The 25,610-nt window shown below is 35.2% G+C and overlaps 1 protein-coding gene across 1 annotated transcript in view; it reads right to left on the bottom strand.

Annotated features, from left to right (window-relative positions):
- Positions 1-25,610, bottom strand: part of MAPKAP1 (MAPK associated protein 1) — a gene marked incomplete in the record, with an annotated part of 2,444,893 nt that overhangs the window by 1,970,164 nt on the left and 449,119 nt on the right.

Genomic DNA, 25,610 nt, shown 5'->3' with positions numbered 1-25,610 from the left:
TACAGTTGTCTCAAAAATGTATTTGGGAGGAATAAGCCAGTAAGCCGTCATCTGAATCCGATTCCTCCTCCTCCTCCTATGAAGGGGATTCATGCTGCCTTTTCAAAGAAGGGCAGGCAGGAGAAGAGTGGAAAGAAAAAGGCTTCAATGACAAGACAACTTTGTACATGCCCCAAGAAAAATCCAGCCATTCTTTCTCCTGAGACACTCATGGTGGAACAGAAGTACTTTAGCCTTTTGTTTCTTCTTGTTTAGGATGTTCACCTTAACAAAGTGCTATGGCACAGAACTTTGGCAAACCTCGATAATAGATGCAAGGAGCCCTTTTTCAACTAATATCTGAAGTAAGTCCCTTGGAAATTATCATTTAGGTTCCCCCTTATCTCCCATAGCAATAGCAAATTCAGTCTCAGACATGTGAGCAAGAGATGACATACCAGCCTCTGGCAGGGTTGCAGTAGTAAGCGTCTAAGAACAACTCAGACATACCATGGATTCCTTTTGCATCTCATACTGAGCAGCCAAAGTCTCAGGGGTTTTTTTGTACTTTTTCCTGGATGAATGTGGGACTTCCAAGGCTGAGGATTCCTCCTTCTTGCTAAACACAAGGCTCTTTGAGGTGCTGGATCTCCATATAGATATTCAGAGAAGTTAAGCTGGTTCTAAGAGTTTAGAAATGCTATACTTCAAAAGGGTGTGTGTATAATGAGTACAAAATGGCGGGTAGGTGAAGAGAAAAGTAAAACAGGTAAGTTACAGGGAGCCATCTCTCAACAGATCACACCCCTAGGAAGTGGAACAAGCTGGTAGATGCTTTCATCTTAAACTCCAGCCCTCATTTGGAGATGTGGATTCAGAGAACTTGCGTGGCATAGGTCTTACAGTAGGCAAGTATCCCAGACATTAAGCTCTAGACACCGAGGAGAACATGACCCCTTCTCCCTGATGCCCTTCCTTAGATCACTGTTGCAGTATTCCATTACTTGGAGGTTTATCCTACCAAGGGTAACCTGATATCAGGATGATGTACTAAAGCCAAAAATCTTCCTGACATACCATGAGTCTTTCATATGACCTCAGCTTATGGAGTAGAAATACATAAGCGGATGTATGGAAGTGAAATTCCCAGAATACCTTGCTGTCAGTCTGAAAACAGAGGCTTCGCTTACATCCGCCTGAGTACTGCATCCTTGTGCTGCTACCATTGTCAAGGCCTGGTCAGATAAGTACTGCATTTGGGGAATATTGTTTTTACTTCCTTTTTGCTAAAATTTTGTTCGTCAGCTAAGAGGAAGTAAACTGTGAAAGCAAATTCCCCTACAAAGACCTCACTCTCAGTGTTTTTTTTGCTTAGGGGCTGATTACTGTAGTTGTAAGACCTGACATTCATTCATCCCTAAAACTCTTAGAACCAGGTTAACTTCCCTGAATACCTGTTTGGAGACCCAACACGTCAGACAGGTGAGAGCTTGTTTCCATTCCACAAAGTCACCATCCAGATCCTAGATGAAAATGGCAGAACACCATGGCCCCCATACCAAAGCATTAAAGATCCTGTTCCTTAGCTTCTCCTTGAAGAAAGACTGTTTTAACAGTGCCACCAGGTCCTGCATATAACCAGGTTCTGCATGCAACCAGGCCTGAGGTTCTAGCCTAAGTACTGTTCATTCAAACTTATAAAAAAAGCTTTCCTGCATCCCAAACTGTAGGTGTGAACAAGGTCACATAATGGTCCTCTAAGCTTAGATATGTGGGGTCTTTGAGCTTATTATAATTGGGGCAGGAGAAATGGACAGCTGAGCACTCTAAGCCCCAGTGTGTTAGATAAGCAGACCTCATCACTCCAGTACAAAACTCCGGGACTGCTTGGCTGGCAGCAAGTTTACAGAATATTATTGCCTCTGGGCCTTATCCTGGACTAAACACATCAAAACTGGAATGCTTGGAGGCAGAGCCTAATGCCTAACTGAAAGCAGCAAATTTTTTGAGCTCCACATATTCATACTGGAAATAACAGGAAAATCTTATTATAATCAAATAATTCTTGATAAATCTTATATAAAAAACTCTTAGCAATAGAACCACCAATTTTGAAGGACATTTTGAAATTTTCCTGTCAAATAAACCTGAAGACTAACTAAGCTGTGTGAAAATGAGCAACTCCAAGAACTCTCACTCAGACTCGATTCTGAAAAGAGAAATCCAACTGATATCAGCCACCTTTCAAGATTTATCTTTGAAGATGAACAGATTCACTGAAAACCTAGAAAACCTTAAAGAAAATTGCCAAAAGCAAACTGATGCCTTTAAGGAAATTCTACAGCAACAGCAACTAAAAATGTCAGACATCGAAACATCTCTAAATGATATCGACGGAAGGCTAAAAGAAGAAGAACTTCATAGTCAATTTCTACTACAACAGAATACTTGGCTAATAAACAAAATAGATGATATTGAGAACAGGGAAAGAAGAACAAACATAAGAATTTTTGGAATCCCAGAGAAGTCAGAGGGAGAGGACATCATCTCATGGTTACCTGAAATCTTAGAAAGAGGGCTTATCCTATGAAATTGAAAGAGCACACAGGGCCATTGGAAAACCACTTCCTGTTTCATCTAAGTCATCTCCAAGATCTATAGTGGTTACATTTCTGCCTTTTATGGACAAAGAACTAATCTTGAGATCTGCATAGAGGAAAAGTCCACTTACTTACAAGCAATCCCAAATAAGATTCGATAATGACTTTTCAGCAAGAGTCTTAGAACAAAGAAAGAGAGCTTGGCCCTTAGTGAAACTCCTAAAACAAAATAAAATAAAGTCACAACGTGTATACCCTGCCAAAATCAGAATCCATCATAATAATAACATGAGAACTTTTAATAACATCGAAGAAGCCACTTCCTTCATTAAAAACAACAATATAATCCCACTACCAGAAGAAATGGATTGGTCAAATTCAACCTCCTTAAAGAGAACCTCGGGAAAAAATACTTGGACTGATGTGAGAAAGAAAAAACAAAAGACTGACATTAAGAACAGTGATGATACAAATTCTCTCAAAGCATTAACTAAGGTATGAGTCTTCTAGATAGCCTTTATTTCATAAAGTTCTTATTCAATACACTTCAGACACAAATTGTTTTTAATTTTTTTTTTTTGAAGAAAAGTATCATAATTTATATGTTAATGTAATAATATAGCTGCGGACTTGATGGAATCATAATGTTTGAGTTATATAGTCTTATGTAATTGAAAAGTTTACTTGGACGCTTTTTTTTTCCTTCCCTAGTTAAACTCTCACTCATAGAGCATTAGTATCTTAATGAAATGTTAGTGTTATTCCATACTTATTAACATGATGATTACTAGTCACTGTGGTAAAATTTTAATAATTTAAATCCAACTTTTTATAATGCGTTTTAAAATAAACACTTCTTGAACTTGTAATTTTCTCACGAGTGAGAGAAAATGTTTTAAAAAAATTTGCCTACTAGCGGTTTAAAATTCTAAAGAGCCGTTAGCGGCTAACTGCTTTAAAATATATTCTCGAGCTCTCTAGTCATGTTGTTACTTCCTTATCTTCACTAAAATCGTCCAGCAGTCTATTTATTATATATGAAACATGTTTGTATGCTGAATTCATAGAACACTTCCTTAGTTCACGAATGGTGTGCTTCACACACTCCCACAGTGATTTTCTTGACAGTTTGCTTTAAGCAATAAGAGTTAAAGAATATTTATACATAATATTCATTAATTTTCGATTGCTCACTTAATTCCATACAAGGTTAGTGGGTAGGCATGCCCCATTCTGGCAGACAGAAGAAATAATGGGGTACTAACCCTTCCCAGGATACTCACACATAATCATTATTATATAGCACGCACTTAAGGGCAATCTAGTGGACTTTAACAAGAAACTAGATCCCTCAGTATATACATATGTGGACACAGGGAGGATGTACAGAACCTACACAGAAGATGCCCCAAGAAAGAACTAAAATAGAGGACTAAGCAATATAAGGCAGCAATGCTAACTGTTGCATCACTTGTTTGTTTTAAACATGGAGTTTAATATGATAAATGCAAACAAAACACAAATGTATATATTACTGCGCATTTCACCTCTAAAGTGGGATGGTCTTCTGACATGTACCGTAAAGAATACAGCTACATTTCTTGAAGGTGTGTAGTTCAAACAAACAATATAAAGCAGTAGTAATAACAACAGATGGAAAAGACCTTTAAAAAGAATATTTTTACAAATGCACTACTCACTGGAGTGATAAATAAATGAAAAATGAGAGCACAGCTTATTAAAACTTCTTAAAAGAAATATCTCAGTTTTGTAATTTGAATTCAACTGTTATAGTACTACAGCATACATACACATTCCAACTGCATTTATAATTGCCTGGCTTAAAATATATATGTGTTCATTTAAGTTTGCTTCCCTGCATATTGTCTGCCTGATGCTGGAAATAGCAGTTTTATTGTGATGCTAAACATTAACAGCTTACTTCCTGCTGAACGAATGTATGCATAGTCACTGCATGTTCTATAAAGTATCAAGCAGGCTGCACATAGACAAACAAGAAACAAAGTCATACTTCTAGAGATTCATATCAGTATATAAAGTGCAAAAGAAAAATTCTGGTAATATGCTATGGGAAATTAACAGGGTTCATCACTAAAAATAAAAACAAAAACGAGTAGTTTAAGGGAGAGTAAGTTTTTTTTTTTTTTATTAGTATCAGATTCCTTTGTAGTGCCAAATATATTAACCCCATGGTAAATCGACCCTGGAATAAGAAAAAAACTTTCTTGCAAATGAAGTTCAGCAATCACAAGGATGCTATTAGTAGAAATGTTTGACAATACCATACTCGAACTTTAGTCTGTGACATTATGTCACACAAGTACCGTTGACTGAACTACCTGCTCCCAGATAACATATAGCCCTTGACATAGTCAGGCTATTAATCCTAACAATTCACGAATACTATGGAAAAGACAACTGATCACATGACTTATTCAATGAATAAACAAGTACACTACTGTTTCAAGGCAGGAAGAGATACTGTTCCAATTTAAACTAACAAATGTAAACTGTTTGCTAATGAAAGGTGCTTGATTAATGATATTAGAGATATATATAGGAACCATATGCTCATTTAAAAGTAGTTTACTTTATTTATCCTGGAATGGATAAACATACAGAAATACATTTAATAAAGGCATTTGGTTCTCTGAAATAATTACTAATGTTTCTTTATATTCACTAAGTTGGTCTGACATACTATTCAGTTGTAAATGAAACATGCTGCAGACTGAATTCAAAGAACATCTATTAAGTTCGTGAATTGTATGCTTCGAACATTCCCACAGTGGCTATCATGACAGTCTAAATGAAAATAAAAATGAACATTGATTCGAAATGCAGTTCTTTTATAGATTAATCTCTACTGCACCAATAAGACCCCTAAAACATAAACTGAATGATAGTTAAAGGGCAGAAAGTAAAATGTGTTATATAATATAGTAAACATAGATTGTCTTTACTCTCTTTCTTCAAAATGTTATTCAATACAGATATTCCTTGTGAGAACGTCTTGTAACTGACAGCTGGAACTTTACGAAGGTGGCTTAATTTCTTTCATGGTATTATGATTTAATGTAAACTATCTTGTGGGAGTTGATTTGTTTATGGATTTGATTACTAATGTATATGAAAACTAAATTTAGTAATATTAAAAACTTCCTCCTCATGGCCGGAGTAGCTCCATAAATACAAAAACTAATGTCTTGTGTATTAATCATCATCCGCTGCTCGTTTTGGACGATAAAGTTAAAAAGAATATTCAGTCAGAAAATTATTATGAATATTAAAGAAACGACAGCTGAACACATGACAAATACCATGAAAGAGTATCTCACTGTTGTCCAATAGAAGGAAGAAGCACTGATTTATTCTAATCTAGTAATTGTGAACTGCCCTCTAATGAAAGGCATCTAGATTAATATTGTTAGCGATGTGCATAAGAACTGTATGCTCACTTAAAAGCATCTTATTTGCTTAATCTGAAACGGATATACCTACAGAAAAACATCTAATGACTTTTGTTATTAGTAGATTTTCAGTAAATATATCAGTAACTGGATTGCAGGATGCCTTGTATGCAAGACATAATTCAACTATTAACAATTTGTAGAACTCATATTAAAATGTTATGACTTTTAATCAGTTCATGTGAACATTCTGTTTAGACACTGTTATTTTATAGTAAGAGGTTTTTTTATGGGCATTTCAGTTTAAATGCCTAGATAAATTCACATTAAGGGAGACACTATAATTAATGAATGAATAAACAAATGACTAGTTAATAGTCAGATCAACTTTTAGAGAGTGCATTGTTAATGTAGCAACTACTAGGGAGACACAAATATTCTAATATACATTAAAACTGTTGAGGAACAAAATAACTATGATAGATACATTTGCCTTAGTTGGCTCAAAATCTAGACCCAGATCAGGAATGATTACAACCATAGGAGACACAAATAGGTGGTAACCTTCTTTAAACAAGACTAGAACACATAGACAAAACGGAGAAAAAACTAGAGAGTGGGAAGGAAATGCTTGGACAACTAACTACAACATGATGATGGAGTAGAAATATCCACACAAATGGTGAACTAACCTATATATCCTAAGTGGATTGCTTTGAATTTGAGCATATGAAGTGAATTATGTAAATGAACATTGCAATTATACCAAATAAGCTTAAACTGGTTATTAAATGATATAAAGATTTTAATTAACAAGTGTACCCTTAAGCTAAAGGAATATACTCTACACCTTTATTCTAAGATGTTAATAGAACGAAGTATAAACAAAACATTAAATAACTCATATTGTTTATATCATAAGAAAAGTATGATGTATCCCTATGTGATTAACATATTTAACATGACTAAAGCCTCTATTGTAAATAAAAATAAATATAAATATGCTCATCCCCATACTTTCTTTATTAAAAAGTAATATTAACCCAAATATTAGTATAACTTCAAGTAAAAGATTAATTATTTTGACGTGCTGAATTTTCAAGGAACATGGTTTTAGTGTCTGAATTGCTCTTTTACTAAATTTAAATATTTTAGGATACCTTCAGGATTTCAATAAATGGTGCTCAACCTTGCATATCTTTTTCCATGCGATTGACGAGCCTGAGGGAAAATCTGATTGAACTTATTAGATCAATCAGATTAGGAGTGCTAAGCACTTCATGTTTGTGGAATAGTTTAGTAAGGTTATTATTCATTCAAATAAAATGTGTTTTTACTTCATTATTCATTCTTTATTTTTTTATGTGGCCCGAACTGAAACAGTTGTTAAACTATCAAAGAAAGAAATATGTTCAATTCAAATTACTTTTTTAAAAAAATATATCTTCACAAATCTTCAACAATGAATGAACTTTAACAATGTCTCTTTTCAAAATCATAATGTAATTATCTATAGAAATGACAGACATAACATTGCATTCTTTAAATATTAATGGCTTAAATAATCCAATAAAAAGATCAAACTTATTACGATATCTAAAATTACAAAAAGCACAAGTTATATTCCTACATGAATCTCACTTCAAAACTGATGACAATTTTACTTGGATACCCAATAACTACTTAATTCTATCTCATTCCTCATATTAAAAAAAAGTAGAGGAGTCTTAGTTCTATGGAGAAAAAGTGTGGCTAATCCTCAAATTATTTACAACTATGAAGATAAAGAGGGATTACTATCAATTGTAATAATAAGATTTCAGAATAGAATCTGGACTTTGGTAAACGTATATTGGATTCCTGGAATAGGAGTATCCACAGTTAAAAAGCAAATAGAACTAATTAATAAGGTAAATAAGGGTATCTTAATAATAGGAGGAGACATTAATTGTATTCTAGATAACTCTGAAACAACTAATAAAAGGAATTTATGTCGCACTTCCACAGGAAAATACCTCAAGAAATGGACAGAAAACTTAAAATTAATTGATACATTTAATTTTAAAGAACCTAACTCATTATTATACTCACATAGTGATTACCAATTTAATACTCAAACAAGAATAGATAAAATATTTATATCTCCAGACTTAAGTAGGAAAATAATAAAATTTTCTATCATTCCATGCCCACTCTCTGATCATAACTCTCTAATCCTTAAATTACAATTAGACTTCAAAAGACTAAATTTCACTTCAAGAATACCAGCTTACATTACTAAATTAAAACAATTTAAGCCATGGTTAGACTCAGAAATTCAATATTTTTTAGAAACAAATTGCACTGAAGATACAAATAATATAATAATATGGGACACTTTAAAGGCCTTCTTATATGGTAAAATTATATCCTGGTTCAAAAACAAAACAAAAGAATGGGAATCAGAATTGCACAACACTTAAAAACAAACAGAAATTAATGCAAATACTTCTGATGTAAGAAGTCCCCAAGTTAAAAAAAAAAAAAAAAAAAAAAAAAAGAAAGAAATTGAACAATTAAATAAAAAATACAATGAAATTCTAACTCCTAAGACGAATTTGGCATTGGAAAAATTAAAATTTAGTTCACTCTCAGCATCTCCAAAACACTTACACAACTTAGCAATGAGAATAAAAAGGCAAAATATGAAAAATAATATTACAAATATTGTCCACGAAGGGAAATGTAATAAAAAAGTGTCAGACATAAATGATATCCTAGAAGCTTTTAAATTCCATTATACTAATCATTATGGAAACAATAATAACAAACCTACTTTCGTAACATTAAAAACAAGTAATCCTGTAATAAATAAAATACCTGAAAAATTAAAAATTGATATAAAAAAAAAATCTCTCAAGGAAATAAATGACAAAATGAGAGAGTAAAAATAACAAATCACCAGGAATAGATGGCATAATAATGGAATTATACAAGATACTCCCAAATTCAGCAATCTCTTTACTTCATAAGACTCTAAATGAAGTTCAAGTTCAAAATATAATTCCACCATCCTGGAGGTATTACTTAATTACTCCAGTAAAAAAAAGAACAAGGACTCTTCCCTCTGTAGTTCATATAGACCGATTTCCCTATTAAATAATGATTACAAAATATTTATGACTATATTAGTTAATAGAATTAAAAAATCCTTGACTCAAATCATAAACGAAGACCAAACAGGTTTTATTTATGGTAGGCATACGTACGACAATATACAAAGAATCCTAACCATTATTGAGATATTGAGCAGGGATAATATAGAAGCTCTCATAATTACGCTAGATATAGAAAAAGCATTTGATTCAGTGAATTGGGATTATTTATTTAAAATTTTAGAACTTTTTGAGTTTCCTTTAAATTTTATTAATTTGATAAAGAATATATACAAAGACAATTTGGCCTGTGTAAAGTCAGGTCCGTTCACATCAGAAGCCTTCAAAATAACTAAGGGTACTAAACAAGGTTGTCCTATGTCTCCCATTCTATTTGCCTTATCAATAGAACTATTTGCAATAACAATAGGCAGAGACTCAAAAATTGAAGGATTAAATACTTACAATCAATTTAATTCTAAGATTATGTTGTTTGCTGATGATATATTACTAACTTTGTCTCCAAATGAAGAATCTTTACAAGAACTAGAAATTCAAGTGGAAAATTATTTTCTAAATTCTGGTCTTTGTTTTAATAAATCTAAATCAAAACATATTCTACTAAACAGAAGGGGGGACTTTGACTTGAGAAAATATATACTCGGAGAAAAAGTCTCTTCTTTAGAATATTTAGGAATTATTATATCTGATAAAATATATACTACTCTGACTCTAAACTATAATAACATGTTAAACTTAACATGAACACGTATAGAAAACTGGAATAAATTAAATCTAAAAATTGAGGGCAGATTACAGCTAATAAAAATGATATTACTACCAAAAATAAATTATATAGCTCAAGCTATACCTATAATTCCATATAAAAAAATTCTAAAAGAAATTCACAAAATTCTATTACATTTTCCATGGTACCCAAAAAAGAAAAGAATTGCATTCTCTCATCACATTAGACCATGGAATTAGGAGGAATTAACTTACCAGACAGAGACATATATCAAAGCCTCTATCTTTAAATTAGTTTTGAACTGGATAAATCCAAATTTCTCTTCTGCTTGGAAGACCTTGCATATTATTATTTTTTTAAATGAAAACAAATTAACAAAAAATGTATTTTTGAACAACCACAAGAATGTATTTTGGCACATATTATGTATTAATATTCAAAATAACATATCAAAACCCACCAATCTAACATACTTAAATTATATCTATAATTTATTCAGAACTTTTATAAATTCCAATCCTAACATAAAACTATGGTTTGAATTATTATTGCCATTTAATATTTCAAAAAAAAATTAAACAGAAAATTCATGATAGCACACTCATTAATTGGTAATCCAACAACTTTATATGCTGGATCCAATGTATAAACAATCTTAAAGTATCAAGTAGTCATCAAATTATAAATGAATTTGATATAACAAATATGGACTGGTCAAGTCTCCAAAAAATTTTACTTTAATAATTTTGCATAAATCTTTAGAATAATGATTCACCCTTTAAAACTAAACCAAAATTCATAAACTATATTTATGAATTGATTTATAACAATTATAATAGGCCAAATTCAACTTCTAAATTATATAAAATTCTGATAGTTTACAAAATCAAAACTGAACAAAACACTTGGAATTTTATAACTAAAGGTTTAACAACAAATCTTTCAAATGATTGTAAAAACAACTTATTATACTCCATCAAACAAACTTCTAATGTCCAAACATGGAGAATCTTCACCTGGAAATTTTTGTATAGAGCCTTTTACATTCCAAGCAAAGTAGCTAAATTCAACTCTACATAAAATGTTATTTGTTGGAGATGCTCTTTAAGTTGTGAAGCAGATTGGATACATATAATGTTTATGACTGTATTAAAATATATTGAGATGAAATTGGTAAATTTCTCCAAGCCATTTATAATGATTCATTTGTCTTGACAAAACCACTAATTTTCTTCAATGTAGATGAAACAGTAGTTATGAACAGAAAAGATCAATATCTTTTATAGACCATTTTGGCTGTAGCCAGAAAGTGTATCACAAGGAAATGGAAATCCACAACCCTTCCATGTTTTGAAGACTTTTTGTCCCTATTGAAAGAAACTGCGCAAAAGGAGATAAAAGTCAAGGAAGAAAGAATTTTTCTCAGAAAGTGGACAGATAACCCTTGGAATAAAATACTTACACTCATTGAAACATCACAAATGGATACAATCTCCATCATATGAATTCAAAGAGTCATAGACTTTTGTTGATTTGTGAAAAAATAAGAGATAAGAATGCATTTACTGAATATTCTTTTTTCTTCTTTGAATTTTTTTTTCTCTTCTTTGGGCCACTTGTAAATATTGTAAATAATGTTATTGTTCTACTCATTATTATTGAATTGTAATCTAATTTACTGTTTTCTTTAAAAACAAATAAAAATTATTTCAGCAAAAAAAAAAAAAACTGGAATGCTTAATGGTGTTATCATTCAGGTGATGGCTTGAGCATCAGCCTTTTTTGAGACTTACTGGGCAGAAGTAGACTGCCTGCAGACTGCTCTAACAGCACTACAAATGATGAGTTACAAACAGAAATGACACAGGACACTTCAGGATTCTTCCCCAGAAATTGTGCCAAGTACTTTCGGTGTCAGAACAGAAAGACCAGACACTGGTCTAACCTCCTTGTCATCTACCCAAATGCATTTCCAAACAAGGACTCATCTGAAGATAATGTAGATAGGGTATCTCACTATCCCCTGTCTTGACAGTGTCCTTGAGGTTCTCATGATCCTGGGGGCAAGGGAGTACTATAAAATCATCTACCTGTGGCAATAAGGTCATGCAAGAGCAAACAAACACACCAGTCTCAATGTTTGAGGTTGGGGGCAGAAACCAGCACTGGGATGTGCAGTAACCACAGTCAATGTGGTTTGGAGAAAGGTCTGTGTGTATGTGGGAGAGGCACAGGCTTTCAGTCAATCTCCTTAATTACGCATTCCTGTACATGCATCTCAATTTCCCAGAGATCTCCTAAATCTGCTTTATGACCAAGCACTAGAGAACACGTCCCAGTATGAGATGACCAGAAAACCATCTGTGACTGGCACCTACTGGTTCTGGGAGAGTACGAGTCCCAAGAATCCCAATTCATGACCGACTCAAAGGACAAATCTCTGGTGTCTGCTGGCCACCAAGAGTACATGCTCAGTACCTGAAGTCGTCAGAGGCCCAGCTGGACATCAGACTTCCCTTAAGAAGGATCAGGTATGTACTTGGATTCAAAGAGTTTTCCCTCATGGTGATACACTGGCATGCTTGAAGTTACAAGAACCATCCCCATTCTCCCAGCAAAGGGGTTTTGACTGCTGCCATCTTTAAAAAGTGGACCAAAAATGTCTATCTTTGACATCAAATAGCCATGTTCAATCTCAGACACCTGCAGCATGTATTAATACTGTGCTCTTCTCTAAGAAGCAGGAAAAGCCAGTAATGGTAAATAACAAGATTTAAGATCCAAGATGATTGAGCAGCAACAAAAATAGAAGGCTGTAGAGATTATCACAAATATGAAGTGTGCATGTTTTTACATATTTCTTGACCAAGTATGAGATTTAGAAAAGAGAACAATCTGAACAGGAACGGCTGTAAAAGATGAATTCCATTTACTAAGAAAAGCTGAAACCATGTGGTTAAGATAAGAAAAAAAAATGAAAATACCAAAAATACTACATACAGAAAGTTAAGAGATCTAACATTTTGGAACAGAAAAAAATGCAACTGACGCAGATATATCTACTGGTGAAAAATGAAAGAATCAAGAGGGGAAATGTTAAGCAGAAGGTATGAGATAGAAAAAAAAGAACAATGAAGATGCTTTCATCAAACACTAATAGCATGACAAAATTAAGAGGAGTTGGACAGTTCTATAATGGCACACACTTGACAGAAAGGAAAGGGACTAGGACTGATATTTTTTTTTTTTTTTTTTTTAACTGTGGGAGTTGGGTCTTCTGTGGAAGTGTAGTGTACAGAGACAGTTACTCTGATTAAGAAGAAACCAGAGAAATGCAGAAAAGTTTCAGATACTCATCGCAGAATGGCAATGGGAATTGATACAGGAAAAAACTTTAAAATCAATTGGAAACAGACTGCACTTTTTCTCAATCACCAAAAAATGGAATTCTAATCCTCAGGCTATTAGATCAGTAACCAACCATCCTTCCTTTAAACATCTTCTAAATGGCCATCAATCAAACACATGGTCTTGCTCATGCTCCACACTCCTGGCTGAACCGAATACTTCCTTAACGCCACTACCTTCCATTAACATGCCCTCCCTATGACACTATCATACTCTCTTATCACTGCTACCTTAACTAACCTATCCTACCCCCTTTCTTCCTCTCCTTGTTTAAAAATCAATAAGCATGACTTTCTGTAAATATTTTTAAGACTGAATTGTAAGTATTTTAGACTTCTCTCTCTATATATATATATCTATATATCTGTATATCTATATATATATGGGTCTACTTCATTTGCCCTAACTTCCGATTGCCCGACACCCATTTGCCCGACACCAAATGACCAAAATTTCATTTGATCGACACTTCATTTGACCGACAAGTATTATTGGCAAGTAAATGGGATATGCCCCCTTCCCCACTGCAGTGCAACCCTGGAGTTAGAATATATAGTTTGGGGGGTGTGGGGGGGCGAAGCCTCCCACTTAATTTCATATTATATTGTTTAGTTTTGATTTAATATTGCTTAGTAAAACAAAAGTGGGGGGCTTTGCCCCCCACCCCCCCATTGCAGGGGGCTGTGCCCCCCAACTACATATTCTAACTCCAGGGTCGCACTACAGTGGGGAAGGGGGCATACCCCATTTACTTGCCAATAATATGTGTCGGTCAAATGGGGTCAGGTAAATGGGCGGGCAATCAGAAGTTAGGGCAAATGAAGCAAATATATATATATATATATATATATATATATATATATATATAATTTTTGTCACTTTTTTTTTTTAATAACTTTGGAATTCATAATTTATGTATTCGTAGCAAGGCTATTTCTGTTGGAGCTTTTCCCCAGGCCTCCACTAAAAGTGGGCTCATGTAACCCATTCAAACTTTTCCAGTAAACAAGTATCAATCTTCTTCTTTTTTCGGCTTTTCCCGGTTAGGGATCGCCACAGCGGATCACCTATCCACTCATGATTGGTTGTGAAGTTTTACGGTGTCGAGTTGCCAGCCTGGCACCCAACCTTCCACGGAAGGCACACACACGCACGTACTCACGCCTGGGGCCAATTTAGAGTATCCAATCCACCTACAGCATGTCTTTGGGATGTGGGAAGAAACCGGAGCACATGGTGGAAACCCACGCGACCACAGGGAGGACATGCAGACTCCACACAGAAGGCAAGCCAGCCGAGGATCGAACCGGAGAACCTCTTGCTTTGAGGTGGCAACGCTAACCACTGCACCACCGTGGCCGCTCCCAGTAAACAAGTATCAATAAATAAATAAAATTATATATATTTATGAATTAAGGTAAGAGCTATACTTGGTGTTTAAGGACAAACATTTGGGGAGAAAATATCAAGTGTTATTTGTGTGGAAACAAAAACTGGAAAAGAAAAAGTACTGAATATCTAGAAGTATGACTTGGGAAAGACGAGATAACTGAAAATGAGAAGATCAGGTGCTGAAGAATACAGAAAGTACAAGACTAGAGGTCTTATTTTCTGAAACAAAAACATTTAAGGAAGGAAGGAAGGAAAAGACTATATGGACTGTGTTTTCAGACCACAAGGCCTTAACGGTAAATACTGAATGCTCAAAAAGGCACACTGAAGAGTGTACAACAGAAAGAGGTAAGAGACTATGTAAAACATTATGGACAGATCATTTGAAGTTAATAAATGATTATGATTGTGTTAACTCTAAACCTTGTACCCCCAGAATCAGGGAAACGTTAAAAAAATTAAAAAATCAGAATACCTTCAGAAATACTAGTGCTATTAACTTGCAAAACTGAGAGAATAACAGAATGTGAATTACCACGTTTTTTCTGAAGTAAAAAACGTCTATACCTCTAATTATTTTCAGTATTTATTAAATGTAACCCACCACCTTTTTTCCCAAAATGGCAAGTTTTAACAAAGATTAGGTGTGAAAGCATAACATTGAGCCAAAAATCAGAGACAGCTGAGCAGTAAGGTGGTGGGTGGTATCTAAAGTGAAAACTATGAAGAAATATAAATGAAAACAAAGAAATAACGAAGCACAAAGTAGAAGGACGAGAGAGGAAATTTGTGTAAATTTGAAAAGGATCTAGCCATATAAAAATGTGGATATTGAAGTTATTTAAAAATTAACCAAGATTAGCTTAGTGGAATAAACAGTGGAAGCATTCTGCTCAGTGGGAAAATAAAATAAGAGTTCTCCCCTTTCTTTATAATCCACGTAATTAGAAAATAAAACTGTATGGAAAACAGGAAAGCTCACAATGGTAGGGCAGTCAATGATTTAGAGGAAATCACTAAAGCTGTGGAGAACTTCCTAGAGGGAAATTTTAAAAGAAAGGAACGTAGGGAGATTAAGGAGGTATGGATAATTGGAAAAATCTTAACTACAGATGACAGACAAAGAGATGTTAAGCCAGAAGTAAATAAATTAGTTCATATTCATTAAGACAAAGTTTGGGGACCTACAAACACTGGATCCTACCCAATTCGGCTTTGTTAAGGGCAGATCCTGCCTCTTAAACCGGATTGATTTCTTTGAAACAGTCACCAAGGCCATTGACGAGGGGAAGGTGGTCCACACAGCCTACCTGGACCTCGCAAAAGCTTTCGATACAATACCCCACTCAGGCATTATAGATAAGCTCACCAGCTTAAATATAAACCCCTATGTCACTAGATGGATTGCAAACTGGCTCAAGGACAGAACCCACATGGTTAGAATTGCTGGAGCCATGTCAGACTCCAAACTAGTTACAAGTGGTGTCCCACAAGGCTCAGTCCTGGGACCTCTCTTGTTCGGTATATATTTCTCGGAGGTACAGGCCAACACGGAAGGACTGTGGCTGACCAAGTTCGCAGATGACTGCAAACTGGGTGCCATAATCGACTCTCCAGCCGACACAAGCATCCTCCAAAAGGGCCTCATAGAAACAGACAACTGGTGCCAGAGCCATGGCCTCAAGCTAAATGCCAAAAGTGTATAGTCATCCCTTTGGCAAAACAAAGTGCCCACAAATTACCACATAGGTGGAAATCCATTAAGTACAGAAGAAGTAATTAGGGACCTGGGGACCCAAGTTGATAGCAATCTCTCATTTGACAACCACGTGGCCAAAGTGGTTAGAAAAACATTTTATATAGCCCACCTAATCATGAAGGGATTCACATCTAGATCAGGGGAGGTCATCGTGCCTCTTTACTCATCCCTCATCAGGCCCATAATTGAGTACAATGCCCCTTTTGGGATGTACCTTACCAGACACCTGCAGCAACTGGAAAGACCCCAAAAGTACCTCACCAAGAGGATCAAAGGGCTCAAACAGATGCCATATGCTGCCCGGTTAAAGAAACTCCAGCTCTACTCAGTGGCATATCACCTGTTCAGAGGCGATCTGTGCCTGACGTATAAAGCCATGTCCAACCCGGAATTAATGGACATGCTGCACCTCAGAAACTCCAAATCCCATCGAGCTACGTGCTCGAGAGACTTGAACCTCAGCACTGAAATAAATAGGACATGCTGGAGGGACAGATTCATAACCCAGAGGCTCCCTTCACTCTGGAATAAAATCCCAGTCCAGGTTAGGCAGAGTCCCTCATTGACTCTCTTCAAGAGGAATCTTGATGAGTGGATGGGAGATCATAGGTTTACCCCGGGTATCACTTCTGTGTCACTGTTAGATAGAGGCACAGTATACTAACCTCGAAAAAGGGCATAGCAAAATAAATTTAAAATGGGTGGCGAAAGCCAAACACATTCTGGCTAGGCTTATAAATGCCCTAGGGCAGATAGCCTAGTATGAACCTATGAACCTATGAACCTATTGTGTAGGTTCATATACATCAGTGAGTGATGGCTGCAAATGTTTTAGATGAAGGATATGAATGTGAGTAAGCAGTAACACGTCAGGTATGAGTGTCCAGATACATTTTTATCAAAAAAAAGAAGAAAGAGAACTTAAGAGATAATTTCATTTTATAATAATTAGTATGCAATATTGTTTGAGGTGCTTCAGATGACAGTTAAAACGTGCATTAAAGATTGGATGGATGAGAGTTACAGGGTTTGTGACGGCAAAAGACACTAGATGAACTTTACAGTAGGTAAGGGTTCTAGGACAAATGAATGAATGAATGAATGAATGAATGAATGAATGAATGGGTCTGTGTGAAACTTGGGATATCAATCATCGCACTATATTTTAAGACATACATAAAATAAAGACTTGAAAGGAGATTAACATGCGAACAGAGGAGGCACATGAAAACTCTTGGCTGAGACTGAAGTCAACGGATAAAAGGAGTAAAGGTGTTAAGCAGTGTTGTGCCATGGGCCCAGTGGTACTTGGGATGCACATTAATATAGCTGTCAAGTTTGAGATGAGTGGAAGGTGAGAAACAAGGAAACTGGGATTTCCAGAAGTGTTATCATACGCAGCTAACATAATTCTGTCTCTGCAAGGGAAACAAACTACAGAAAGGAATGTACAAAGAACAGAGTTTTGAAAAGTTTAAACCAAATACATATTAAGGGAAAAAAGCAAAGGTTATGGAAAGAGAACAAACATATCAAAGGTTCAGTTTTCAGATAAGGAATTCAAGGTTTCGCAGTTTAGTAGAAGTCTCTTACTAATAAAGACTGGAATACTACAATGGACGAATTAAAAGGATTGTTAATTTGCAGGAAAAGTACAAAATGAGTTTTGAAAAAGTATATGTAAATAAATCAGCACCACTGGGTATGCCAATTTGACACGTGTATACATATTACTAAATCAGTTAAAAGTAAGACTTAATATTTTCATTATAATTGTACAGGCAAACAGAGTTAGTTCTGTGAAACCACACACTCTAAAATGAATTACAAGGAGAGAGTTTGGGATGATTCACTAAGTTTCTTTTTATTTTTTTGCAGAATATTAAAATGCAACAATTTTAGAGACACTTGGGAAGTGGAAAAAATTTAAACTTCAGTGAGAAGATATGACTGATCAGATAAGCTGCTGAAAATAAGGAAATTATAAATTAAATTATGTGAAAAGCCAATTAAAATAGCAAAATTTCACCTCAGTGGCACACAATGCCCTTCCCTTAAAGTGTATGCCTTTGAAAACTTGCTCTGAAGGCTACCATCCATCACCTCTACATTGCTGCTTCTCCTCTAATGGTCAGTAACAGTATGCATCATTGGCTCTATCTGTGTTTGCTATAGAGAGAACATGCGGTGCGGTGCTGTGCATTCACAAAATGTGCAAGAAACAGGGTTTTTGTAGAATTTTTTTGTTAATTTTTAAAGGCAACATGGCTGACTTTTTCCAATCCTGAATGCGAGCATGATGACTATTTTTTTTAATGGTAGGCAGAGAGAGAAAACTAAAAGATAAGACCAAAATATTGACATTTACTTCATGGAAAACATTTTAGATGAATTAGGATAATGAAGAAATACATGAAGGAATTGTATAATAAATGGAAATGTACTTGTGCTGTTTATGTGAATGAAGACTAACTAGATGAAGATTTCTTTCAAAATTACAACACAAGCTCCTACTCTTTTTCCATTACGTGCTACTGGCTCTACCCAGCTCCTTAGCTCCCACCAAAAAGTCACATTAGAACTGCAATTTTCCATGTTTCATCTGAAAAAGGCATCACCTTAGCAGTGCAGTACCTCTTACATTAAACTGCACAGTCAGCACTGGAACCTGAATCCAAGAATCCCAATGTTAAGAAAGAATCCATAGCATTCGGATCGACTTGGCATCAATATGAGTGTGCTATCTATGAAGCTACTCACATTGTGCATTCTTTACACACATACTTCTGTAGTACTGGCATGTTACATTTATGAATAGCAATTACTAATTCTAAATGCTTAGGAGTGTTATTGTCACAAATTAATATATGTATGTATTTGTTAAAGGCTATCTTACTTATTTTTAAACAAAAAATACCCACTCTTGCAACACAGACCCACTTAATTCTGAATAAACATACCAAAATCAGTTCTCTTTTTTTCTGATGTAGACCAGTTTTATCTAATAAAAAATAATTTGACCAAGACACGCAGTACTATATATACATGTTCTTTACTGCACAATTTGAAATATGTTCACCCAGTCTCACAATGTACCAAAAGTGAAGCCCTTTAATGTAATTATAATAAATGCAATACACAGAAAATTAGCAAGTGAATGAAGCAACATTACTTTTAAGTGTATGATACAATCACATCAACTGTACTTATGAAAAATAAACAGCTCAGTTTGTAACCTGATACAACCAGGGACGTCGGGAGGCATACGCACTGTACTGATTTCAGTACAACTTCTTAGAAGAGGGGATAGAATTTAAAAAAAAAAAAAAAGTATGTATTTTTAAAGGGTGTTGGCTCCTTTAAGGAGAATACCAGCCAGTCGGAAGTGAGATCACATCATGTCCGGCTGGCTGCAAGCGGGAAATGTACAGTAGTGAGCAAGTGGAAGACAATCGCAAACAGGAAATGTGCAGTAGTGAGCAAGACAATCGCAAATGGATTATTGTGACTGGGAAATGTGAAGATGTAGTTGGAAGGCAATCGAGTATCATGAACAGATTATCAGGTAAGAGAGGTGTGTGTGTGTCTGTCTGTGTATGTGTGCCTGTGCGTGTGCCTGTGTCTGTGCCTGTGTGTGTCTGTGCCTGTCCGTGTGCGTCCGTGTGTGTGTCCATGTCTGTCTGTGTGTGTCCATGTCTGTCTGTGTGTGTGTGTGTGTGTGTGTGTGTGTGTGTGTGTGTGTGTGTGTGTAAATGCCCCCACAGAATACACCTGCTGGCTATAGGTGTTCAGGCTCAAACCCTGTACCTTTGCTTCAGGGTAAGTAGAGCTTAAAGTCCTTAACCACCACCATTTCTGAACTTTGTTCAGATTTGTTTTTCTAATGGTTGTGAGCTATGGAGAGAAGTAAGAACTGAAGTTGTATTTCCCCCATTATTGTTTTTGTTGTTTATCCAGGTTTTTTCTGCTAAGGTGTGAAGTGAGAACTGAATTTGTATTCCCTCATTATTGGCTTTGTTTGTCCAGGTTTTTTGTTCTAAGAGGTTGAGAGCTATCTAAATGATAGCCATTAAGTTTGTCTTCCTATTTTTCAAACTGCTGATTTAGCATAGTGGTATGTTGCACTGATTGTAATGCATATGGTTCTGGGTTCAAGACATGCATGGTGATAACACAGCATTTTATTCTAGCAACTTTCCAAAATTATACAAGCAATGTTTAAAATGTGTCCCTGGTTTTTGGGCTTTTGTCCAATAAATGTTGGCTTTTTCCAGATTTCTTGTGCTGCAAAGTTCAAAGATACAGCTGAGTGTTGACATTTTACAAGGAGCTGAGAGCTGCAGGGGAACTAAAGTTTAGTGCTGCTTATGCTGAGTCTGCTTGTACTGTTAATAGCACAATAGGTAGTGTACTTGCTTTTGATGCAGAAGGCTGTGGGTTCTTCTCCCACAGTAGGTAGATGCATTGCTGATACTATACTGTGCTGTAAAGGGGGTGGATGCTGTAGTCCGTTTTGGCGAAGATATCTAGTAGTAACTATGAACCTGTTATCAGTTTGTCATCCATTCCCTATTGCAGTATTACTAGCGTATCATTGTTTTTAATGCAACATAGGCAATTTATTCCTCAAGTGCAACAGGCACTTTATTTGTAGATGAAACCATGAAATATAAAGTTGTTTGCTAGCAGCAGCCTCTTCATTAGTTACAGATTTCTTTAATGTGGAATTATGTAGATGGCTTACTAGTTCAGAGATTGTGCATATTTAATGATACTGGTGGACTGTAGAAGTTTGAGTAGACTTTTATGATGGAAATGTTATGAATTGGGCTGTTTTGTCATTATTGGTGCACGCATTTTGTTTCATTGTTTATTGGAGAAATGTTCAAAACAATAAATTTAAAATGCTCTCCAACAACTATACTGTATTGTACAAGGAATATAATTTAATACAATCAGGAAGGTGTATCAAAGAGCACGTGTATGTTTCATGTGCAAGGGCCTATGATTTGAAAACAGCTCAAAGTTAATCTTGATCTGCCACTGGCAAAATGTATTTTCTTTGAATGTGGGTTTCAATGCTGTTTCAATGAATGTGAGTTTCAAGGGCAGAGAAGTTTTAATGCTAAGTCTAGTTTCATTGTGAGACTGCATTGCTTTGTTTAGTAGATATTTACTGGTGTTCGTGCTGTAAAATGCAAAATAAAACTTTTCTGGCAAATCATTTAGGAATGAAGTCACTAAATAATGACTGACGTTAAGTTTCAGACGTCATAATCTTCAGAAAAATGCATGCTAAAGCAAGACCTGATATTCTATCAACTGTCTTAAGTTTATACAAGATCAATTTTTAGTACTGTTTGTATGTTCCCCCAATATATTTGGCCTTGTCCAGATTTCCTGCATTAAGAGGTTGAGAGGCATGTGCATATAAACCACTTTATAGAATTAGGAATATCCAAACCTCTCAACTGTCCCCAATTTTGGCTCAAAATGTTGCTCTCCCCCTAATAATCTCTCCGCAAAATAGCAATTTTGGAAGAAAACGTGGAGGGTTTACTTTTATAAATAACTGTAATGATCAGAGTTATACATTACTTTTATTTCAGAAATGCATGTAGATTCTCTAATTTTGTCAGCTGCTCAAGTTAACTGTGCTCATATTAAAATGGTGTCCCTTCTTTGACAGGTTCCCAGCTGTATTGTCTGTCAATTTTATATTTTTGCATCACATTTTTGGTCAGTTTTTCATAAAATTGCGGTTTTCTGGCAAATTAGTGGCAAATCGTTAAAGACTGAAGTTAGAAAATAATGGCAGACATTTGAATTTCAGATTTCATACCTTTCAGAAAATTCATACTAATGCAAGACCTACTACTATTCTATTATCTTTCTAAGTTTATAAGAGCAATATTTTAAAAAATGTCCTTATTTTTGGGCCTTTGCCTCAGTTTTATTTATGAGTTTGTTGCTCTAAGAGGTTGAGAGGGATGTGTGTGTGTGTGTGTGTGTGTGTGCGTGCGTGCGTGTGTGTGTGTGTGTGTGTGTGTGTGTGTGTGTGTGTGTGTGTGTCAGGTAGGTAGGTAGCATACCTCTCAACTGTCCAAATTTTGCAGAATGTCCAGATTTTTGCCCCATATTTTTTGTCTGTTCCTCATAAATTTTGTGATTTTCTAGAAAATCATTGAAGGCTGAAGTTGCTAAATAATGACAGACATTTGAGTTTCAGACTTCATGTCTTTTAGAAAAATTCATACTAGCACAAATCCTGTTATTCTAGCAACTTTCTAAGTTCACGAGAGCATTTTTAATATCTGTCCCTGTTTATTTTAGACTTTGTCCATATTTCTTGCACTAAGAGGTAGGTAGGGGTGTGTGTGTGAATGAAACACCCTAGTCAGGGGTAGCAGGTGGTTAGTAATTTATTCAAGCTCAAAACCTGTACCTTAGTTACAGAAAACAAAAGCATGAATCATCTCTACCCCAACTACCATGCTGCATTTTTCAAAGAACTGACTTTCAGGTTCATTTTCAATTCAAGGAACCGAGTTTGAGTGAATCTATATTATATTACTGAAAAGGCATTACAGCGAATGCCTCTTCATCGACACTAAAAGAGCGAACCGTGAATTACGAGAATGGCCGTAGCGTGGCTGGGGAGGGGGGTAGCAGTTTGCGAGCTGTGAGTACAAATTTGAAAGTCCTAGCTACACCCCTGGAGACAACTGAGCTAAATAAAAACCCTTACATTTACCCTAACTTCATAGTCTAAAGAGCCCAAAAATAAATTAATTACTTTAGCTCTGCTTTAGCCTCCTGAAAAGATTTTAAAAAAATTCAACCTCATTATAAATATTCAACAATTATGCAGGAAAATGAAACATTATATTTTCTTACAGTTTTAAACCCTGAAACATGAAGTGCTTTATAAATGATTTTCTCAGCCTTCAGAAATTCAGCAAGAATCATGTACTTATCTTCTGTTTTAAGGAATTTCACTAGAAATGCTCTTGGATATTATCCAAAAGCCTAAATGCATGTACACACCCAGCATGCTACATCCAAGATAATGCATTCTGCATTACTTTTAAATCCAGTTTCAACATTTAAGCTACAACAGTTTGCACTGAAAACTAGTCCCTTCCTACCACTTCATACACTGAAACATTTAAATCAGGTTTCTAGATCGGTTACCTTTGATTGCAAAACATTTTTTCTTTATTACAAGCAACTACATGTTACTTTGCAATTTTTTTCTGCAAAAAAAAATCCAAATAATTTCATTTACCTTCTTGTTCCAAAACTTTTTTTTTTTAATTAGATTTGAACACACCATTCAGCAAGTTTAACAATACATTTTATTTTGCAGGTTTCCTGTCATCATAGTCATTTCTTAAGTATGCCAACAAAGTAAAGAAAATTCCTCCTTTTGCAAAGATTACTCACTCAGCCCAGTTGATGAAACTCATAACTTCTATCCGGTTTGGGGAAAATGGGCATTCCTCTGTCATGGGTTAGCTTCTGATAAACACACTGCCAAATTCAGACAATGTTATAGTTCCATACCTTGTAGCATCTGAGAATCCTCAGCCAGTTTAAAATTAACAGTTGTGGAATTCAACCACTTTGTTAAATGGGTCATGTGATAATAACCTGTCCAGCCTGGACTAACAACAGATCATCCTGATGCCCACCTTGATCAAAGAACAAATGTCTAACAGCCAACAGAGAAACAGCTTACAAAGGAGTTCTTATATTTTCAGTCTTTGTGCATGTTCTTTAACCTTTAGTTGTAATTACTTTTTTCATATTTTTTTTGTTTCTCTTTCCACTGCAGCCATCATCTAGGTAGCTAGCAGGGGATTTTTGTTTTACTCCCCATGTTCTTTGCATGCGACAGTTCATGTTCAAGGGTTGGGTGTGTAACCCACTGTGAAAACAAATCTATATCAGATAATGGGAGTCTCAAGTGTATCTTACTACATAATGCAAAGTTCAGATCTTCCCCATGAGACTTGATAATACAGTAATTGTTCAGGTTGTAAGAGTGTCTTTATGTCTTCTATGATGTCCTTACACAGGACTTGCTCTGTATTGTAAAAATATAAGTATCACTGGATCAAACATTTACTAAAGCCATATTAAAACCAGAAAAAAAAGATGTTTCTGACTTTACCATTATGAATCTAGCCCATGCTGGAACTAAATATGCTGACCAATGCACCAAACTTTTGTCATTGCTTTACACTGTTGAAATAAAGGCTTTTTCAATGCTTACAGTAGCCAGCAGCAGTTTGATGTGTAAAATGGAGCTAAGAAAGATGGCCAAACAGAAGAAGAATACAATACCTATTTTCTTTGCTCTATTATTTCTAACGGCAGAATATGCTTAAAAACAAATTTGAGAGTCTAGAATGCATACCTTTAGCTAGGATCCACCTATGCACATGCAGTTTAAACCCAGCCCAATAAATTCATGCCCAACACTGTGCATTTCAGTGAAAATGTCTGAACTAGATTTAAACCATAAAATGTAAACAGATTAGATTACTTCAAGGTCTGGTACCCTAATTCCCTAGTGAGGTGAATGCATGAAGACAACAGTAAGATGAGAAAGAACACAAAGCCAACCTAGATTTGCAGCATAATGAAAAACATCGTTTTATACATTATAATGTGTTTATGGTAATACACTATATGATATGCAAGAATAATAAACTGTTCTGTCAAAACAAGTTATTAAGGAATGAATTTGGATTAGAATGCAGTGCCGCTTAAAACATAAGTACATATACTATTTAAATGCTGAATTATAATCTTTAAATACAAGTAAAATGGCAGCATTCAGAGTAGCAAGACATACCTGAAAATGTTTCATTGCAAGAAAACAGAACTAAAACAAAAACATTTTACACACACACACAGACACACAAGCACGCAGGCACACACTCGCACCTATACGTATACATTGTATCAAATTCAACAGCAATACAAATTAAAAGTACTACAAGGGTAGGCTAGGAAGAAAAGTCTTGGCACACCTGTTGAACAGTAATCATACGCAATCTCTCCTCTCCACGGCTATGGGGACTGAGGAGGTGCATCAAAAAATCAATGTAAAAAAATTCTACAAGGACTTTTATCTTTACATGGAACCAT

This window comes from Protopterus annectens, chromosome 16.part0, assembly GCF_019279795.1.
Source record: "Protopterus annectens isolate FY-2018-M chromosome 16.part0, PAN1.0, whole genome shotgun sequence".
NCBI lineage: Eukaryota > Metazoa > Chordata > Ceratodontiformes > Protopteridae > Protopterus > Protopterus annectens.
Note: the sequence above shows the minus strand (reverse complement) of the source record. Positions and strands in the feature narration are given on the sequence as shown.